The sequence below is a fragment of the Engystomops pustulosus genome, chromosome 6, assembly GCF_040894005.1.
Source record: "Engystomops pustulosus chromosome 6, aEngPut4.maternal, whole genome shotgun sequence".
In the NCBI taxonomy this organism is placed as follows: Eukaryota; Metazoa; Chordata; class Amphibia; order Anura; family Leptodactylidae; genus Engystomops; species Engystomops pustulosus.
The window spans coordinates 178,350,068-178,372,020 of record NC_092416.1 but is presented as its reverse complement, the minus strand read 5'-3'; the positions used below and the strand labels follow the sequence as shown (position 1 = coordinate 178,372,020).

The window sequence follows — 21,953 nt, the reverse complement described above, 5'->3', positions numbered from 1 at the left end:
CCTTTACTAATAAAAAGGCCCTAGCTGCCTCCCTTTACTAATAAAAAGGCCCTAGCTGCCTCCCTTTACTAATAAAAAGGCCCTAGCTGCCTCCCTTTACTAATAAAAAGGCCCTAGCTGCCTCCCTTTACTAATAAAAAGGCCCTAGCTGCCTCCCTTTACTAATAAAAAGGCCCTAGCTGCCTCCCTTTACTAATAAAAAGCCCCTGGCTGCCTCCCTTTACTAATAAAAAGCCCCTGGCTGCCTCCCTTTACTAATAAAAAGCCCCTAGATGCCTCCCTTTACTAATAAAAAGCCCCTGGCGGCCTCCCTTTACTAATAAAAAGCCCCTAGCTGCCTCCCTTTACTAATAAAAAGCCCCTACATGCCTCCCTTTACTAATAAAAAGCCCCTGGCGGCCTCCCTTTACTAATAAAAAGCCCCTAGCTGCCTCCCTTTACTAATAAAAAGCCCCTGGCGGCCTCCCTTTACTAATAAAAAGCCCCTAGCTGCCTCCCTTTACTAATAAAAAGCCCCTAGCGGCCTCCCTTTACTAATAAAAAGCCCCTAGATGCCTCCCTTTACTAATAAAAAGCCCCTGGCGGCCTCCCTTTATTAATAAAAAGGCCCTAGCGGTCTCCCATTACAAAGTAAGAGCCCGTAGCGGCCTCCCTTTACAAATTAAGAGCCCGTAGCGGCCTCTCTTTACTAATTAATAGGCCCTAGAGGCCTCCATTTACTATTTAAAAGGCCCTAGAGCCCCCCTTTACTAATTAAAAGGCCCTAGAGCCCCCCCTTTACTAATTAAAAGGCCCTAGAGGCCTCCCTTTACTAATTAAAAGGCCCTAGAGGCCCCCCTTTACTAATTAAAAGGCCCTAGAGGCCCCCCTTTACTAATTAAAAGGCCCTAGAGGCCCCCCTTTACTAATTAAAAGGCCCTAGAGGCCCCCCTTTACTAATTAAAAGGCCCTAGAGGCCCCTCTTTACTAATTAAAAGGCCCTAGAGGCCCCCCTTAACAAATAAAAAGCCCCAGCCTACCTTTACTAATAAAAAATAAAATCCCTTGCTACCTTCCTTATACAAATAATAACCTTATATACTTACCCTTGATGTCTTCTTCCGCGTACCGTCACTCCTAATGGCGATCCGCTCACCTTCTGTAGCTCCTGCACCGCGCGCCTCTGGTCACGTGACTGACGCGACCTGACGTCAGGTCGCGTCAGTCACGTGACATGGGCCGCGCGGTACAGGAGCTACAGAAGATGGGCGGATCGCCGACGCGGGACTTGGAGGTAAGTATGGGGCAGAAATACGGGGGCGCGGCGGCAGCTCGACACCGGGGCAGCCTAGTTCGGGCAACTTTCCCCCGCGGCACACTCAACCTTGTGTCGCGGCACACTAGTGTGCCGCGGCACACAGGTTGAAAATCACTGATATAGATAACACTGACCCATCATTACATCACTACTGACAATAGATGATGTCACAGCTTATCTCCTCCCCCTCCCTGTACAATGACCTCTATATAGATAACACTGACCCATCATTACATCACTACTGACAATAGATGATGTCACAGCTTATCTCCTCCCCCTCCCTGTACAATGACCTCTATATAGATAACACTGACCCATCATTACATCACTACTGACAATAGATGATGTCACATCTTATCTCCTCTAACAGATAACAGGAAGTAAAGGTCAAACCCTGCATGTACACCAATAAAAATGTATTATGTATTAATATATTATATATTTATTTTTATTTGACAATTTAAAATGGCGGCCATTTTGAAGTCAGCCATTTTGGATCCAACTTTAATTTTTTCCAATGAGAAGAGGGTTATGTAACACATAAAACTTATTCAGTTTTAAAGTAACTTTATTATTCCATGAGTTATTTACAAGTGTATGAGCACTTTGGGGTCATCTGAAGGCAATGGTCTATGCTGTGAAGATGTGCAGCATCTGAAACTACGGATACTGGAGAAATCTGCTTACATAAGGTGACAATAAGGTGACAAGGGGTTAATGTACCTAGTCTGCAGCTTCTAGAACTTTATAATTACTTTCTAAAAAATTAGCAGAAACTCAAACAAACGTCACGTGCCAAACACGTGCAGGAGCTCCCGCCTGGCACTATATATACAGCGGCAGCACCCGCTACCGGGTATCCACAGCTGAGGTCGTGTAGTCAACAGCTACATCCCAGCTCCACCATGAAGCCGGTCAGACTTCTCCTCCTCGTGGGCTTCGCCACATTCTTTGGTGAGTTCCGATATCATTGCATGGGTTCTTAAAAGGGTTGTCCACTTTACCTTAAGCTTTTGTAATGTGTGTGTAAGTGTGGGGGCAGGTGACTACCTCATGTTTTGTGCAGTGTGAGGGACAGAATAATAGGTAATTTACCTGGGAGGGTCATGTGATCTCTAACTGTCCATGAGCAATCGCCCTGCCAGGACCTTATGATAGTAGGACAGAAGGTCAGTCAGAGATCACATGACCCTCCATCTGCGGCCATTTTCTGGACAGGAATCTCCGGCTGATGAGGTAAAGGACAGGAGGCTTCACTTTACATATCGAGAAAGAGGAGCAAAACATTTAACCCCTTAATGACAGGACCTAAAACGGCTTCAATGACTGAAGACTATCTACTGGTTTAGGGGCCATTTCTTTTTTTTTTCTTTTTTTTATGCCGTCTACCTTAAAAGTTTTTGCAGTGTTTTTTTTTTTTGTCATGGCATCGGGGCTGTTTAAAATTTCACAAAAGTTGAAGGACGTTTTAAAGAACATTTTTAGTTCTTTTGGGGTTAAATTTACAAAACATAGAGAAAAAGTCTTTTTTTTTTGTAATATATGTATTATATATCATATATATATATATACATACACACCGTATATACTCGTGTATAAGCCTAAATGCAGATGCTATATTCATAAACAAAAGCTTGTCCAATAGTTACTATATAGGTTTATATTTCAGATGACTAGGGGTGCAAGTAGTTGAGCAGAGAGATGAACGCCCCCTGTAAATAAAGCTTTGACGTAAATATGTCAGGGGTGCTGTAAAAGGAAATCTACCATGAAAACTCATAGATTATAAGCTCTTGTGTCACCCCCTCATCCTCATAGACTGTAAGCTCTTGTGTCCCCCCCTCATCCTCATAGACTGTAAGCTCTTGTGTCACCCCCTCACCCTCATAGACTGTAAGCTCTTGTGTCCACCCTCATCCTCATAGATTGTAAGCTCTTGTGTCCCCCCTCATCCTCATAGACTGTAAGCTTTGTGTCACTCCCTCATCCTCATAGACTGTAAGCTCTTGTGTCACCCCCTCATCCTCATAGACTGTAAGCTCTTGTGTCACCCCCTCATCCTCATAGACTGTAAGCTCTTGTGTCAACCCCCTTCATCCTCACAGACTGTAAGCTCTTGTGTCACCCCCTCATCCTCGTAGACTGTAAGCTCTTGTATCAACCCCCTTCATCCTCATAGACTGTAAGCTCTTGTGTCACCTCCTCATCCTCATAGACTGTAAGCTCTTGTATCAACCCCCTTCATCCTCATAGACTGTAAGCTCTTGTGTCACCTCCTCATCCTCATAGACTGTAAGCTCTTGTGTCAACCCCCTTCATCCTCACAGACTGTAAGCTCTTGTGTCACCCCCTCATCCTCGTAGACTGTAAGCTCTTGTGTCACCCCCATCCTCATAGACTGTAAGCTCTTGTGTCACCCCCTCGTCCTCATAGACTGTAAGCTCTTGTGTCACCCCCTCGTCCTCATAGACTGTAAGCTCTTGTGTCACCCCCATCCTCATAGACTGTAAGCTCTTGTGTCACCCCCTCATCCTCATAGACTGTAAGCTCTTGTATCAACCCCCTTCATCCTCATAGACTGTAAGCTCTTGTATCAACCCCCTTCATCCTCATAGACTAAACTCTTGTGTCACCCCCTCATTCTAATAGACTGTAAACTCTTGTGTCACCCCCTCGTCCTCATAGACTGTAAGCTCTTGTGTCACCCCCTCATCCTCACAGACTGTAAGCTCTTGTGTCCACTCGTCCTCAGACTGTAAGCTCGTGTCCACTCGTCCTCATAGACTGCAAGCTCTTGTGTCACCCCTCATCCCCATAGACTGTAAGCCCTTGTGTCCCCCCTCATCCTCATAGACTGTAAGCTCTTGTGTCAACCCCCTTCATCCTCATAGACTGCAAGCTCTTGTGTCAACCCCCTTTATCCTCACAGACTGTAAGCTCTTGTGTCCACTCGTCCTCATAGATTGTAAGCTCTTGTGTCACCTCCTCATCCTCATAGACTGTAAGCTCTTGTGTCACCTCCTCATCCTCATAGACTGCAACCTCCTGTGTCACCCCCTCATCCTCATAGACTAAGCTCTTGTGTCCCCCTCATCCTCATAGACTGTAAGCTCTTGTGTCACCCCCTCATCCTCATAGACTGTAAGCTCTTGTGTCACCTCCTCATCCTCATAGACTGTAAGCTCTTGTGTCACCCCCTCATCCTCATAGACTGTAAGCTCTTGTGTCACCCCCTCATCCTCATAGACTGTAAGCTCTTGTGTCACCCCCTCGTCCTCATAGACTGTAAGCTCTTGTGTCACCCCCTCATCCTCATAGACTGTAAGCTCTTGTGTCACCCCTCATCCTCATAGACTGTAAGCTCTTGTGTCACCTCCTCATCACCATAGACTGTAAGCTCTTGTGTCACCCCCTCATCCTCATAGACTGTAAGCTTTTGTGTCACCCCCTCATCCTCATAGACTGTAAGCTCTTGTGTCCCCCCTCATCCTCATAGACTGTAAGCTCTTGTGTCACCCCCTCATCCTCATAGACTGTAAGCTCTTGTGTCCCCCCTCATCCTCATAGACTGTAAGCTCTTGTGTCACCCCCTCATCCTCATAGACTGTAAGCTCTTGTGTCACCCCCTCATCCTCATAGACTGTAATCTCTTGTGTCACCCCCTCGTCCTCATAGACTGTAAGCTCTTGTGTCACCCCCTCGTCCTCATAGACTGTAAGCTCTTGTGTCTCCGCCTCATCCTCATAGACTGTAAGCTCTTGTGTCACCCCTCATCCTCATAGACTGTAAGCTCTTGTGTCCCCCTTCGTCCTCATAGACTGTAAGCTCTTGTGTCACCCCCTCACCCCCATAGACTGTAAGCCCTTGTGTCCCCCCTCATCCTCATAGACTGTAAGCTCTTGTGTCAACCCCCTTCATCCTCATAGACTGCAAGCTCTTGTGTCAACCACCTTCATCCTCACAGACTGTAAGCTCTTGTGTCCACTCGTCCTCATAGACTGTAAGCTCTTGTGTCCCCCCTCATCCTCATAGACTGTAAGCTCTTGTGTCACCCCCTCATCCTCATAGACTGTAAGCTCTTGTGTCACCTCCTCATCCTCATAGACTGCAACCTCCTGTGTCACCCCCTCATCCTCATAGACTAAGCTCTTGTGTCCCCCTCATCCTCATAGACTGTAATCTCTTGTGTCACCCCCTCATCCTCATAGACTGTAAGCTCTTGTGTCACCTCCTCATCCTCATAGACTGTAAGCTCTTGTGTCATCCCCTCATCCTCATAGACTGTAAGCTCTTGTGTCACCTCCTCATCCTCATAGACTGCAACCTCCTGTGTCACCCCCTCATCCTCATAGACTAAGCTCTTGTGTCCCCCTAGTCCTCATAGACTGTAATCTCTTGTGTCACCCCCTCATCCTCATAGACTGTAAGCTCTTGTGTCACCTCCTCATCACCATAGACTGTAAGCTCTTGTGTCACCCCCCTCATCCTCATAGACTGTAAGCTCTTGTGTCACCCCCTCATCCTCATAGACTGTAAGCTCTTGTGTCCCCCCTCGTCCTCATAGACTGTAAGCTCTTGTGTCACCACCTCATCCTCATAGACTGTAAGCTCTTGTGTCACCTCCTCATCCTCATAGACTGCAACCTCCTGTGTCACCCCCTCATCCTCATAGACTGTAAGCTCTTGTGTCCCCCTCATCCTCATAGACTGCAACCTCCTGTGTCACCCCCTCATCCTCATAGACTGTAAGCTCTTGTGTCACCCCCTCATCCTCATAGACTGTAAGCTCTTGTGTCACCCCCTCATCCTCATGGACTGTAAGCTCTTGTGTCCCCCCTCGTCCTCATAGACTGTAAGCTCTTGTGTCCCCCCTCGTCCTCATAGACTGTAAGCTCTTGTGTCACCTCCTCATCACCATAGGCTGTAAGCTCTTGTGTCACCCCCTCATCACCATAGACTGTAAGCTCTTGTGTCCCCCCTCGTCCTCATAGACTGTAAGCTCTTGTGTCACCCCCTCATCCTCATAGACTGTAAGCTCTTGTGTCACCTCCTCATCACCATAGACTGTAAGCTCTTGTGTCACCCCCTCATCATCATAGACTGTAAACTCTTGTGTCACCCCCTCGTCCTCATAGACTGTAAGCTCTTGTGTCACCCCCTAGTCCTCATAGACTGTAAGCTCTTGTGTCACCTCCTCATCACCATAGACTGTAAGCTCTTGTGTCACCCCCTCGTCCTCATAGACTGTAAGCTCTTGTGTCACCCCCTAGTCCTCATAGACTGTAAGCTCTTGTGTCACCTCCTCATCACCATAGACTGTAAGCTCTTGTGTCACCCCCTCATCCTCATAGACTGTAAGCTCTTGTGTCACCCCCTCATCCTCATAGACTGTAAGCTCTTGTGTCACCCCCTAGTCCTCATAGACTGTAAGCTCTTGTGTCACCTCCTCATCACCATAGACTGTAAGCTCTTGTGTCACCCCCTCATCCTCATAGACTGTAAGCTCTTGTGTAACCCCCTAGTCCTCATAGACTGTAAGCTCTTGTGTCACCCCCTCATCCTCATAGACTGTAAGCTCTGGTGTCACCCCCTCATCCTCATAGACTGTAAGCTCTTGTGTCACGCCTCATCCTCATAGACTGTAAGCTCTTGTGTCACCCCTCTTCCTCATAGACTGTAAGCTCTTGTGTCACCCCTCATCACCATAGACTGTAAGCTCTTGTGTCACCCCTCATCACCATAGACTGTAAGCTCTTGTGTCACCCCCTCGTCCTCATAGACTGTAAGCTCTTGTGTCACCCCCTCATCCTCATAGACTGTAAGCTCTTGTGTCACCCCTCATCCTCATAGACTGTAAGCTCTTGTGTCACCCTCCTCATCCTCATAGACTTTAAGCTCTTGTGTCACCCCTCATCCTCATAGACTGTAAGCTCTTGTGTCACCCCTCTTCCTCATAGACTGTAAGCTCTTGTGTCACCTCCTCATCCTCATAGACTGTAAGCTCTTGTGTCACCCCCTCATCACCATAGACTGTAAGCTCTTGTGTCCCCCCTCGTCCTCATAGACTGTAAGCTCTTGTGTCCCCCCTCGTCCTCATTGACTGTAAGCTCTTGTGTCCCCCCTCGTCCTCATAGACTGTAAGCTCTTGTGTCCCCCCTCGTCCTCATAGACTGTAAAGCTCTTGTGTCATCCCCTCATCACCATAGACTGTAAGCTCTTGTGTCCCCCCTCGTCCTCATAGACTGTAAGCTCTTGTGTCCCCCCTCGTCCTCATAGACTGTAAGCTCTTGTGTCCCCCCTCGTCCTCATTGACTGTAAGCTCTTGTGTCCCCCCTCGTCCTCATAGACTGTAAGCTCTTGTGTCACCCCCTCATCCTCATAGACTGTAAGCTCTTGTGTCACCCCTCATCCTCATAGACTGTAAGCTCTGGTGTCACCTCCTCGTCCTCATAGACTGTAAAGCTCTTGTGTCATCCCCTCATCCTCATAGACTGTAAGCTCTTGTGTCCCCCCTCGTCCTCATAGACTGTAAGCTCTTGTGTCACCCCCTCATCCTCATAGACTGTAAGCTCTTGTGTCACCCCCTCATCACCATAGACTGTAAACTCTTGTGTCACCCCCTCGTCCTCATAGACTGTAAGCTCTTGTGTCACCCCCTAGTTCTCATAGACTGTAAGCTCTTGTGTCACCTCCTCATCACCATAGACTGTAAGCTCTTGTGTCACCCCCTCATCCTCATAGACTGTAAGCTCTTGTGTCACCCCCTAGTCCTCATAGACTGTAAGCTCTTGTGTCACCTCCTCATCACCATAGACTGTAAGCTCTTGTGTCACCCCCTTATCCTCATAGACTGTAAGCTCTTGTGTAACCCCCTAGTCCTCATAGACTGTAAGCTCTTGTGTCACCTCCTCATCACCATAGACTGTAAGCTCTTGTGTCACCCCCTCATCCTCATAGACTGTAAGCTCTTGTGTAATCCCCTAGTCCTCATAGACTGTAAGCTCTTGTGTCACCCCCTAGTCCTCATCACCATAGACTGTAAGCTCTTGTGTCACCCCCTAGTCCTCATCACCATAGACTGTAAGCTCTTGTGTCACCCCCTCGTCCTCATAGACTGTAAGCTCTTGTGTCACCCCCTCATCCTCATAGACTGTAAGCTCTTGTGTCACCCCCTCATCCTCATAGACTGTAAGCTCTTGTGTCACCCCCTCATCCTCATAGACTGTAAGCTCTTGTGTCACCCCCTCATCCTCATAGACTGTAAGCTCTTGTGTCACCCCCCTCATCCTCATAGACTGTAAGCTCTTGTGTCACCCCCTCATCCTCATAGACTGTAAGCTCTTGTGTCACCCCTCATCCTCATAGACTGTAAGCTCTTGTGTCACCCCCCTCATCCTCATAGACTGTAAGCTCTTGTGTCACCCCCTCATCCTCAGACTGTAAGCTCTTGTGTCACCCCCTCATCCTCATAGACTGTAAGCTCTTGTGTCACCCCCTCGTCCTCATAGACTGTAAGCTCTTGTGTCACCCCCTTGTCCTCATAGACTGTAAGCTCTTGTTTCACCTCCTCATCCTCATAGACTGTAAGCTCTTGTGTCACCTCCTCATCCTCATAGACTGTAAGCTCTTGTGTCACCTCCTCATCCTCATAGACTGTAAGCTCTTGTGTCACCTCCTCATCCTCATAGACTGTAAGCTCTTGTGTCACCCCCTCATCCTCATAGACTGTAAGCTCTTGTGTCACCCCTCTTCCTCATAGACTGTAAGCTCTTGTGTCACCTCCTCATCCTCATAGACTGTAAGCTCTTGTGTCACCACCTCATCCTCATAGACTGTAAGCTCTTGTGTCACCCCCTCATCCTCATAGACTGTAAGCTCTTGTGTCACCTCCTCATCCTCATAGACTGTAAGCTCTTGTGTCACCCTCTCATCACCATAGACCAGTGGTGGCGAACCTATGGCACTGGTGCCAGAGGTGGCACTTCATGCACTCTCTGTGGGCACCCAGGCCATCACCCCAGCACAGAGTCTCCAGACAGGACACAAAGCCTCCTCTTGCAGTCCCCGGCCACCCAGGATGTGCTGTGATCAGGGCTATTTTAAAGCTACACATAGTTATCTGCCCAGGACTACAGGAGGAGTAAGGAGGTGCAGGCAAGGCTGCGTTATCATTGGAGCTCCTGCTCTGGGTCCAGCAGTTCTTCCTCTTCAGGGTACCATGGAAGGAAGCTCTTGTGTCACAACCTCTGTATACCTCTGGGGGAGCTGTATACAGTAATTACTGGGGGCTGTATATAGTGATTGAATAAAATGTCCATATAATGAAATGTCCAGCAGCAGTGCCCCCCCAATTATAGAAATGTCTAGAATCAGCAGCCCCCCATTATTGTAATGTTCACAGAAGTCGCCCCAATTATTGAAATGTCCAGCAGCAGCAGCAGCCCCCCATTACTGAAATGTCCAGGTCCAGCAACAGCCCCCCACTATTGAAATATGCAGCAGAAACCCCCCATTATTGAAATGTCCAGATCCAGTAGCAGCCCCCTTTTATTGAAATGTCCAGCAGCATCAGCTCCCCATTATTCAAATGTTGAGGTGCAGCAGCAGCCCCCAATTATTAAAATGTCCAGGTCCAGCAGCAGTATATAGCCAACCTGCCCCCACCTGTATTTAGCCAGCCAGCCATCCATGTATATAGCCAGTCTGTCCCCCTAGTATATGGCCAGCCTGCCCCCCAGTATATAGCCAGCCAGTTCCCCCAAATATATAGCTACCCAGGCCCCTCCTTATACAGACAGCCAGTCCCCCCAGTATATAGCCAGCCAGTCCTCCAAGCATGCAGCCAGCCTGTCCCCCCAGTATACAGCCAGGCTTCCCCCTCAGTGTACAGCCAGCATGTCCTTCCAGTATATAGCCAGTCAGCCCCCCCCCCAGTATATAGCCAGTAAGCCCCTTCAGTATACAGCCAGCCCCACCCTCAGTATACAGCCAGCCTGCCCCCCCTCAGTATACAGCCAGCCTGCCCCCCCTCAGTATACAGCCAGCCTGCCCCCCCTCAGTATACAGCCAGCCTGCCCCCCCCTCAGTATACAGCCAGCCTGCCCCCCCCTCAGTATACAGCCAGCCTGCCCCCCCCTCAGTATACAGCCAGCCTGCCCCCCCCCCTCAGTATACAGCCAGCCTGCCCCCCCTCAGTATACAGCCAGCCTGCCCCCCCCTCAGTATACAGCCAGCCTGCCCCCCCCTCAGTATACAGCCAGCCTGCCCCCCCCCTCAGTATACAGCCAGCCTGCCCCCCCCCCTCAGTATACAGCCAGTCTGCCCCCCCTCAGTATATAGCCGGCATGCCCCTCCAGTATATAGCCGGCATGCCCCTCCAGTATATAGCCAGCTAACCTCCTGGTATACAGTCAGCAAGCCCCTTCAGTATACAGCCAGCCCCACCCCCAGAATAAAGCCAGCCCCCCCCCAGTATACAACTAGCCTGCCCCCCCTCACTATACAACCAGCCTGTCCCCCTCAGTACATAGCCAGCCTGCCTACCTCAGTATACAGCCAGCCTGCCCCCCTCAGTATACAGCCAGCCTGCCCCCCTCAGTATACAGCCAGCCTGCCCCCCTCAGTATACAGCCAGCCTGCCCCCCTCAGTATACAGACAGCCTGCCCCCCTCAGTATACAGACAGCCTGCCCCCCCAGTATACAGACAGCCTGCCCCCCTCAATATACAGACAGCCTGCCCCCCTCAATATACAGACAGCCTGCCCCCCTCAGTATATAGACAGCCTGCCCCCCTCAGTATACAGACAGCCTGCCCCCCTCAGTATACAGACAGCCTGCCCCCCTCAGTATACAGACAGCCTGCCCCACCCTCAGTGTACAGACAGCCTGCCCCACCCTCAGTATACAGACAGCATGCCCCTCCAGTATATAGCCAGCTAACCCCCTGGTATAAAGCCAGCAAGCCCCTTCAGTATACAGCCAGCCCCACCCCCAGCATAAAGCCAGCCTTCCCAGTATACAACCAGCATCAACCTTAAAGATTGTAGAGATGTAATTTAGTTGTAACAAGACAAGGAGGCGGAGAGATTAACACTGAAGTCAAGCTCTCCTCATCTCAGAATGCCGTCTTCACTGTAACCCATGGCCCTGCATCCAGACACATCACTAACCAGATCTCCTGAAGTCTGGTTGATGTTAATCACCGCGAAGGAGGTGTTCAGAAGTGAGGAGAGCTTGACTTCAGTGCTGAGTTCTCCGCCTCCATGACTTTATACAGCCAATTTACATCTCCCTTCCAGGTAGATTTTCTGGATGATGTCACCGCACTGGGCCATGAAAAAAAACTATGTAGAAGGTGATCATCTACTTCACAACATAATGGTGGTGGTCAGGGGCGGACTGGGAATTTAAAATGGCCCTGGAAAAAATTATAAAAGAACCACATCTTATGGGCGGAGTCAAAACAAGTGGGTGTGGTCAGATAATGTGGGCGGAGTTATAACAGACAAATTGTTGGTAGATGGCCTTAATGCAAAACAAGAACATCTTTTGCTAGTAAGTGAATCTAATGTGCAAAGAATGTGACCTGTCGATCAGTAAATTATGCCTTAATTACCTTTCCCCTGTGCCATACATGTAGAATTCAGAGAAAAAATATATTGATACTGCCTCCTATGTACAGGAATAATGCTACAATAACACATTTAGTATAACACATTCAATCTTGCCTTCTATATACAAAATAAAACTACTACAATACCTTCTCCCATTTACAAGCCAACTACTATAATACTGCCCTCTATGTACAGGAATATAACTCCTATAATACTGCCCCTATGTACAGGAATATAACTCCTATAATACTGCCCCTATGTACAGGAATATAACTACTATAATACTGCCCTCTATGTACAGGAATATAACTCCTATAATACTGCCCCTATGTACAGGAATATAACTCCTATAATACTGCCCCCTATGTACAGGAATATAACTACTATAATACTGCCCCCTATGTACAAGAATATAACTACTATAATACTGCCCCCTATGTACAGGAATATAACTACTATAATACTGCCCCCTATGTACAAGAATATAACTACTATAATACTGCCCCCTATGTACAGGAATATAACTACTATAATACTGCCCCCTATGTACAAGAATATAACTACTATAATACTGCCCCCTATGTACAAGAATATAACTACTATAATACTGTCCCCTATGTACAGGAATATAACTACTATAATACTGCCTCCTATGTACAAGAATATAACTACTATAATACTGCCCCCTATGTACAAGAATATAACTACTATAATACTGCTCCCTATGTACAAGAATATAACTACTATAATACTGTCCCCTATGTACAAGAATATAACTACTATAATACTGCCCCCTATGTACAGGAATATAACTACTATAATACTGCCTCCTATGAACAAGAATATAACTACTATAATACTGCCCCCTATGTACAAGAATATAACTACTATAATACTGCCTCCTATGTACAGGAATATAACTACTATAATACTGCCCCCTATATACAAGAATATAACTACTATAATACTGCCCCCTATGTACAGGAATATAACTACTATAATACTGCCCCCTATGTACAGGAATATAACTACTATAACACTGCCCGCTATGTACAGGAATATAACTACTATAATACTGCCCCTATGTACAGGAATATAACTACTATAACACTGCCCGCTATGTACAGGAATATAACTACTATAATACTGCCCCTATGTACAGGAATATAACTACTATAATACTGTCCCCTATGTACAAGAATATAACTACTATAATACTGCCCCTATGTACAGGAATATAACTACTAAAATACTGCCCCTTATGTACAAGACTATAACTACTATAATACTGCACCCTATGTACAGGAATATAACTACTATAATACTGCCCCCTATGTACAGGAATATAACTACTATAACACTGCCCGCTATGTACAGGAATATAACTACTATAATACTGCCCCCTATATACAAGAATATAACTACTATAATACTGCCCCCTATGTACAAGAATATAACTACTATAATACTACCCCCTATGTACAAGAATATAACTACTATAATACTGCTCCCTATGTACAGGAATATAACTACTATAATACTGCCCCCTATGTACAGGAATATAACTACTATAATACTGCCCCCTATGTACAGGAATATAACAACTATAATACTGCCCCTTATGTACAAGACTATAACTACTATAATACTGCACCTTATGTACAGGAATATAACTACTATAATACTGCTCCCTATATACAAGAATATAACTACTATAATACTGTCCCCTATGTACAAGAATATAACTACTATAATACTGCCCCTTATGTACAAGACTATAACTACTATAATACTGCACCTTATGTACAGGAATATAACTACTATAATACTGCTCCCTATATACAAGAATATAACTACTATAATACTGCCCCCTATGTACAAGAAAATAACTACTATAATACTACCCCCTATGTACAAGAATATAACTACTATAATACTGCTCCCTATGTACAGGAATATAACTACTATAATACTGCCCCCTATGTACAGGAATATAACTACTATAATACTGTCCCCTATGTACAAGAATATAACTACTATAATACTGCCCCTTATGTACAAGAATATAACTACTATAATACTGTCCCCTATGTACAGGAATATAACTACTATAATACTGCCCCCTATGTACAGGAATATAACTACTATAATACTGTCCCCTATGTACAGGAATATAACTACTATAATACTGTCCCTTATGTACAAGACTATAACTACTATAATACTGCACCCTATGTACAGGAATATAACTGCTATAATACTGCCCCCTATGTACAAGAATATAACTACTATAATACTGCCCCTATGTACAGGAATATAACTACTATAATACTGTCCCCTATGTACAAGAATATAGCTACTATAATACTGCCCCTATGTACAGGAATATAACTACTATAATACTGCCCCTTATGTACAAGACTATAACTACTATAATACTGCACCCTATGTACAGGAATATAACTACTATAATACTGCCCCTATGTACAGGAATATAACTACTAAAATACTGCCCCTTTTGTACAAGACTATAACTACTATAATACTGCCCCCTATGTACAGGAATATAACTACTATAATACTGCCCCCTATGTACAGGAATATAACTACTATAACACTGCCCGCTATGTACAGGAATATAACTACTATAATACTGCCCCCTATATACAAGAATATAACTACTATAATACTACCCCCTATGTACAAGAATATAACTACTATAATACTGCTCCCTATGTACAGGAATATAACTACTATAATACTGCCCCCCATGACAAGGAATATAACTACTATAATACTGTCCCCTATGTACAAGAATATAACTACTATAATACTGCCCCTGTGTACAGGAATATAACTACTATAATACTGCCCCTTATGTACAAGACTATAACTACTATAATACTGCACCCTATGTACAGGAATATAACTACTATAATACTGCCCCCTATATACAAGAATATAACTACTATAATACTGCCCCCTATGTACAAGAATATAACTACTATAATACTACCCCCTATGTACAAGAATATAACTACTATAATACTGCACCCTATGTACAGGAATATAACTACTATAATACTGCCCCCTATGTACAGGAATATAACTACTATAATACTGTCCCCTTTGTACAAGAATATAACTACTATAATACTGCCCCTATGTACAGGAATATAACTACTATAATACTGCCCCTTATGTACAAGACTATAACTACTATAATACTGCACCCTATGTACAGGAATATAACTACTATAATACTGCCCCTTATGTACAAGACTATAACTACTATAATACTGCACCCTATGTACAGGAATATAACTACTATAATACTGCCCCCTATGTACAAGAATATAACTACTATAATACTGCCCCTATGTACAGGAATATAACTACTATAATACTGTCCCCTATGTACAAGAATATAACTACTATAATACTGCCCCTATGTACAAGAATATAACTACTATAATACTGCCCCTTATGTACAGGAATATAACTACTATAATACTGCCCCTTATGTACAAGACTATAACTACTATAATACTGTCCCCTATGTACAAGAATATAACTACTATAATACTGCCCCTATGTACAGGAATATAACTACTAAAATACTGCCCCTTATGTACAAGACTATAACTACTATAATACTACCCCCTATGTACAGGAATATAACTACTACAATACTGTCCCCTATGTACAAGAATATAACTACTATAATACTACCCCCTATGTACAAGAATATAACTACTATAATACTGCTCCCTATGTACAGGAATATAACTACTATAATACTGCCCCCCATGTACAGGAATATAACTACTATAATACTGTCCCCTATGTACAAGAATATAACTACTATAATACTGCCCCTATGTACAGGAATATAACTACTATAATACTGCCCCTTATGTACAAGACTATAACTACTATAATACTGCACCCTATGTACAGGAATATAACTACTATAATACTGCCCCCTATATACAAGAATATAACTACTATAATACTGCCCCCTATGTACAAGAATATAACTACTATAATACTACCCCCTATGTACAAGAATATAACTACTATAATACTGCACCCTATGTACAGGAATAAAACTACTATAATACTGCCCCCTATGTACAGGAATATAACTACTATAATACTGTCCCCTATGTACAAGAATATAACTACTATAATACTGCCCCTATGTACAGGAATATAACTACTATAATACTGCCCCTTATGTACAAGACTATAACTACTATAATACTGCACCCTATGTACAGGAATATAACTACTATAATACTGCCCCCTATGTACAAGAATATAACTACTATAATACTGCCCCTATGTACAGGAATATAACTACTATAATACTGTCCCCTATGTACAAGAATATAACTACTATAATACTGCCCCTATGTACAAGAATATAACTACTATAATACTGCCCCTTATGTACAGGAATATAACTACTATAATACTACCCCCTATGTACAAGAATATAACTACTATAATACTGCTCCCTATGTTCAGGAATATAACTACTATAATACTGCCCCCTATGTACAGGAATATAACTACTATAATACTGTCCCCTATGTACAAGAATATAACTACTATAATACTGCCCCTATGTACAGGAATATAACTACTATAATACTGCCCCTTATGTACAAGACTATAACTACTATAATACTGCACCCTATGTACAGGAATATAACTACTATAATACTGCCCCCTATGTACAGGAATATAACTACTATAATACTACCCCCTATGTACAAGAATATAACTACTATAATACTGCTCCCTATGTTCAGGAATATAACTACTATAATACTGCCCCCTATGTACAGGAATATAACTACTATAATACTGTCCCCTATGTATAAGAATATAACTACTATAATACTGCCCCTATGTACAGGAATATAACTACTATAATACTGCCCCTTATGTACAAGACTATAACTACTATAATACTGCACCCTATGTACAGGAATATAACTACTATAATACTGCCCCTATGTACAAGAATATAACTACTATAATACTGCCCCCTATGTACAGGAATATAACTACTATAATACTGTCCCCTATGTACAAGAATATAACTACTATAATACTGCCCCTATGTACAGGAATATAACTACTATAATACTGCCCCTTATGTACAAGACTATAACTACTATAATACTGCACCCTATGTACAAGAATATAACTACTATAATACTGCCCCCTATGTACAGGAATATAACTACTATAATACTGCCCCCTATGTACAAGAATATAACTACTATAATACTGCCCCCTATGTACAGGAATATAACTACTATAATACTGCCCCCTATGTACAGGAATATAACTACTATAATACTGCCCCCTATGTACAAGAATATAACTACTATAATACGGATGGAGCGGTGGGACATAGGTGAACACGCACCGAACGCGTTTTCAAGAGCTACTGCTCTCTTCCTTAGGGCGCTGTCCCACGTTGCGTTTGCAAACTCAGACGGAGACAAAACCACGCCCACCAGGGCGGTCCGCGGTCCGATCGCATCGGCGTTTCTATGGAAACGCCTGCGATCGGGAACGAGCCGCCGGTGTAGTGCATTAATTTAACGCAAAACACCGGCGGCTCGTACCCGATCGCAGGCGTTTCCATAGAAACGCCGATGCGATCGGACCGCCCTGGTGGGCGCGGTTTTGTCTCCGTCTGCGTTTGCAAACGCAACGTGGGACAGCGCCCTCAGGGTAGAGTTCAACCTTCTGGGTGCGGTCACACGTCGCGTTTACCGCATGCGTTCAGCTATAGCTGAAGGGAGATTTGCCTAATTAAACAGCTGTTAACGCTTGCGTTTACTAAACGCAAGTGTTAACGCATGCGTTAACATCGCGGTTAACGCATGCGGTTGTTAACGCATTGTTAACACATGCATAGCATCGCGGTTAACGCATGCGTTTTGTAAACGCAGGTGTTAACAGCTGTTTAATTAGGCAAATCTCCCTTCAGCTATAGCAATGCGTTTTTAAACGCATGCGGTAAACGCGACGTGTGACAGCACCCTCTCTGCCACTGCTGTAATTTATCAACTTCCAATAGAGCTCCGCCCACTTGTTCTGCCTTCAGTCTTCTAAGTGCGGTCAGTGAAACATTCATCTGGATGTTGGTTGATATTTATTTGCAAATATCTTTGCGGGGTCTATTCAAGCAATCTATAAGCTATACTTCTGTTTGTGTCAAAAATATCGATGTTTACATAGACTGTGATTAAATAGATTTACACCCATTATTTAATCCCAATCTATGTAAACATCGATATTTTTGACACAAACAGAAGTATAGCTTATAGATTGCTTGAATAGACCCCGCAAAGATATTTGCAAATAAATATCAACCAACATCCAGATGAATGTTTCACTGACCGCACTTAGGCCGCGGTCACACGTACCGCTAGACGTCCGTTCATAACGCGACGCTAGCGCACAGGGGGAGGTCCTCGGCCCGAACGCACATGCGTTTTCAGAGAAACGCATGCGATCGTCTTAACAATCGCATGTGCGTTCGGGCCGAGGACCTCCCCCTGTGCGCTAGCGTCGCGTTATGACGGACGCCTAGCGGTACGTGTGACCGCGGCCTTAGAAGATTGAAGGCAGAACAAGTGGGCGGAGCTCTATTGGAAGTTGATAAATTACAGCAGTGGCAGAGAAGGTTGAACTCTACCCTGAGGAAGAGCCGTAGCTCTTGAAAACGGGTTCGGTGCGTGTTCACCTATGTCCCACCGCTCCATCCGTAACTTAAAGTGATGTCACTATTCACTTCGGACTCATCGTGTGGTCGAGCCACCGGCCGGGGCTCCCGCACTGAATCGCTCTGCTCTTGGACTGACTTCAAACTTGACTCACAGAAAAAGGCATCTACTACATTGGACACCTACTATCCTTGTGGGACTATTCACACTGCGGAGAAACTTCCTGACCATTACCACCTCCTCAATTGAAGACTGTTTTTTAAATCAGGTCAGTTCCCCACTCAGCCAATCCATCTCTGCACTTCATATATCATTGTTTGCATCAGTAGTCACAGTCAGCGCAGGTATATTGTTATTTGTCTTCTATTGTGTTGTACACTTATATGAGCTCGGGCGGCTCATATTATACCAGCAGCGACACCTATGCCATACCATTCATTCATATACCATTCATTCATATAGACCCCCGACTTTGCGCCAACGTCTCCCCTTTGTTTAATTAGTAATAGCAATAGCAATGGTCATGGTGTGGGGTATTATGTGGTAATAGCAGTGGTCATGGTGTGTGGGTATTATGTGGTAATAGCAGTGGTCATGGTGTGGGGGTATTATGTGGTAATAGCAGTGGTCATGGTGTGGGGGTATTATGTGGTAATAGCAGTGGCCATGTTGTGGGGGTATTATGTAGTAATAGCAGTGGTCATGGTGTGGGGGTAGTATGTGGTAATAGCAGTGGTCACGGTGTGGGGGTATTATGTGGTAATAGCAGTGGTCACGGTGTGGGGGTATTATGTGGTAATAGCAGTGGTCACGGTGTGGGGGTATTATGTGGTAACAGCAGTGGCCATGGTGTGGGGGTATTATGTGGTAGTAGCAGTGGTCATGGTGTGGTGGGGTATTATGTATTAATAGCAGTGGTCATGGTGTGGTGGGGTATTATGTAGTAATAGCAGTGGTCATGGTGTGGGGTATTATGTGGTAATAGCAGTGGTCATGGTGTGGGGGTATTATGTGGTAATAGCAGTGGTCATGGTGTGGGGGTATTATGTGGTAATAGCAGTGGGCACGGTGTGGGGGTATTATGTGGTAATAGCAGTGGTCACGGTGTGGGGGTATTATGTGGTAATAGCAGTGGTCACGGTGTGGGGGTATTATGTGGTTATAGCAGTGGTCACGGTGTGGGGGTATTATGTGGTAATAGCAGTGGTCACGGTGTGGGGGTATTATGTGGTAGTAGCAGTGGTCACGGTGTGGGGGTATTATGTGGTAATAGCAGTGGTCATGGTGTGAGGGTAGTATGTGGTAATAGCAGTGGTCATGGTGTGGGGGTAGTATGTGGTAATAGCAGTGGTCATGGTGTGGGGGTAGTATGTGGTAATACCAGTGGTCATGGTGTGGGGGTATTATGTGGTAATGTGGCACACTCTTTATATTTTGCAGTTGCTGTTTGGGGATTTCCTGTCGACGATGAAGAAAATGACGAACAAACTGGCGGAGGTGGACCGGGACAAGGAGGAGGCGTAGGCGGACCGGATCAAGGAGGAGGTGGAGGCGGACCGGGACAAGGAGGAGGCGTAGGCGGACCGGGACAAGGAGGAGGCGTAGGCGGACCGGGACAAGGAGGAGGCGTAGGCGGACCGGGACAAGGAGGAGGCGTAGGCGGACCGGGACAAGGAGGAGGCGTAGGCGGACCGGGACAAGGAGGAGGCGTAGGCGGACCGGGACAAGGAGGAGGCGTAGGCGGACCGGGACAAGGAGGAGGCGTAGGCGGACCGGGACAAGGAGGAGGCGTAGGCGGACCGGGACAAGGAGGAGGCGTAGGCGGACCGGGACAAGGAGGAGGCGTAGGCGGACCGGGACAAGGAGGAGGCGTAGGCGGACCGGGACAAGGAGGAGGCGGAGGCGGGCCTGGACAAGGAGGAGGCGGAGGCGGGCCTGGACAAGGAGGAGGCGGAGGCGGGCCTGGACAAGGAGGAGGCGGAGGCGGGCCTGGACAAGGAGGAGGCGGAGGCGGGCCTGGACAAGGAGGAGGCGGAGGCGGGCCTGGACAAGGAGGAGGCGGAGGCGGGCCTGGACAAGGAGGAGGCGGAGGCGGGCCTGGACAAGGAGGAGGCGGAGGCGGGCCTGGACAAGGAGGAGGCGGAGGCAATGATAACTCTGGTTACCCCTACACATATAACCCTTATGTAAGTGTCCACACTGTAGTGTTGCTATAGTCACTATTATCGGGATATATTCGGACCACCTGCTGACTGAGAATTTGTGGACTATGTCTCATGGATCCAGTCATTTCATGAAGAGAATTGGGTCAGTGAAAACAGGACAGATATGTGACATTATCCCCTAATGTGTGACAATGTCCGCCATTGTCACTTGTGTGTATTAGCCCTTAGGGTGATGCCACACGTGGCGTTTTGAACCCGTTTTTAAGCAGTCCATTAAAAATGCATCAATTTTTCACCATTTTTAATTAAGATAATTGTTAAAACCTGTCAAAAACGGATGCATTTTTTAACGGACTGCTTAAAAACGGACCAAAAACAGGTTCAAAATGCCACGTGTGGCATCGCCCTTATTCTGATTGCTGCTCCTGTGGTGGCGGCGCAGAATCATATATATATATATATAGAGATCCCTGGAATGAATTATATATAAGGTACAACCTCCCAATGTTCACATGTGGCTCAGGAAATGCGATACAAGCGGAGGGGTTTGGGGGGGGGTGCGTTTTTATCTAACGAAACACGTGTCGTCCGTTCCCAGGCGTAAGCGTTAATGTGTGAACGTATCAGTGATCGGGGCGAGTTCCTTCTCTCTGGGTTTGAGTTGGTTCTATACACAATTCGAATCATGTGAACACAGACTGAAGCCCCTGCTATTAGGGATGGATCCAAACTAGTGCGCACGTGCAGTTTTTGAAGCCAAAAGCGGGCGAGGATCATAATGAGGTTGAAAACTTATCACTGAGAGATTCTTCTCCTCCCCTTTTTGACTCCACTCCTGGTTTGGACATCAAAAACTTTATGTGTTACAGCACCCTAAGGGTGGTGACACACGTGGTGTTTTTAGGCCGTTTTTAGTGCGTTTTTAGATCATAAAAAAAGCATCCTTTTTCTGAAAAGCGAATGCTTTTTTGTCAGTTTTTAATTGCGCAAATTCGGAAAACCGGACAAAAACGCCATGTGTGACATCACCTTTAGCTTTGGACTCCTCTGTTTGGCAGTTTCACATAACACGGACATGTTGCTTGAGGCCTTACACCCCTTGCAACTTGGCATGGCTGTGAT

At 45.5% G+C, this 21,953-nt stretch overlaps 1 long non-coding RNA gene across 1 annotated transcript; it reads left to right on the top strand.

Annotated features, from left to right (window-relative positions):
• Positions 1-2,130: 2,130 nt before the first annotated feature.
• LOC140065095 (uncharacterized) lies at positions 2,131-20,328 on the top strand. The gene is made up of 2 exons (XR_011847860.1): positions 2,131-2,251; positions 20,107-20,328. It is a non-coding gene; the product is annotated as an uncharacterized lncRNA (long non-coding RNA).
• Positions 20,329-21,953: the final 1,625 nt, after the last annotated feature.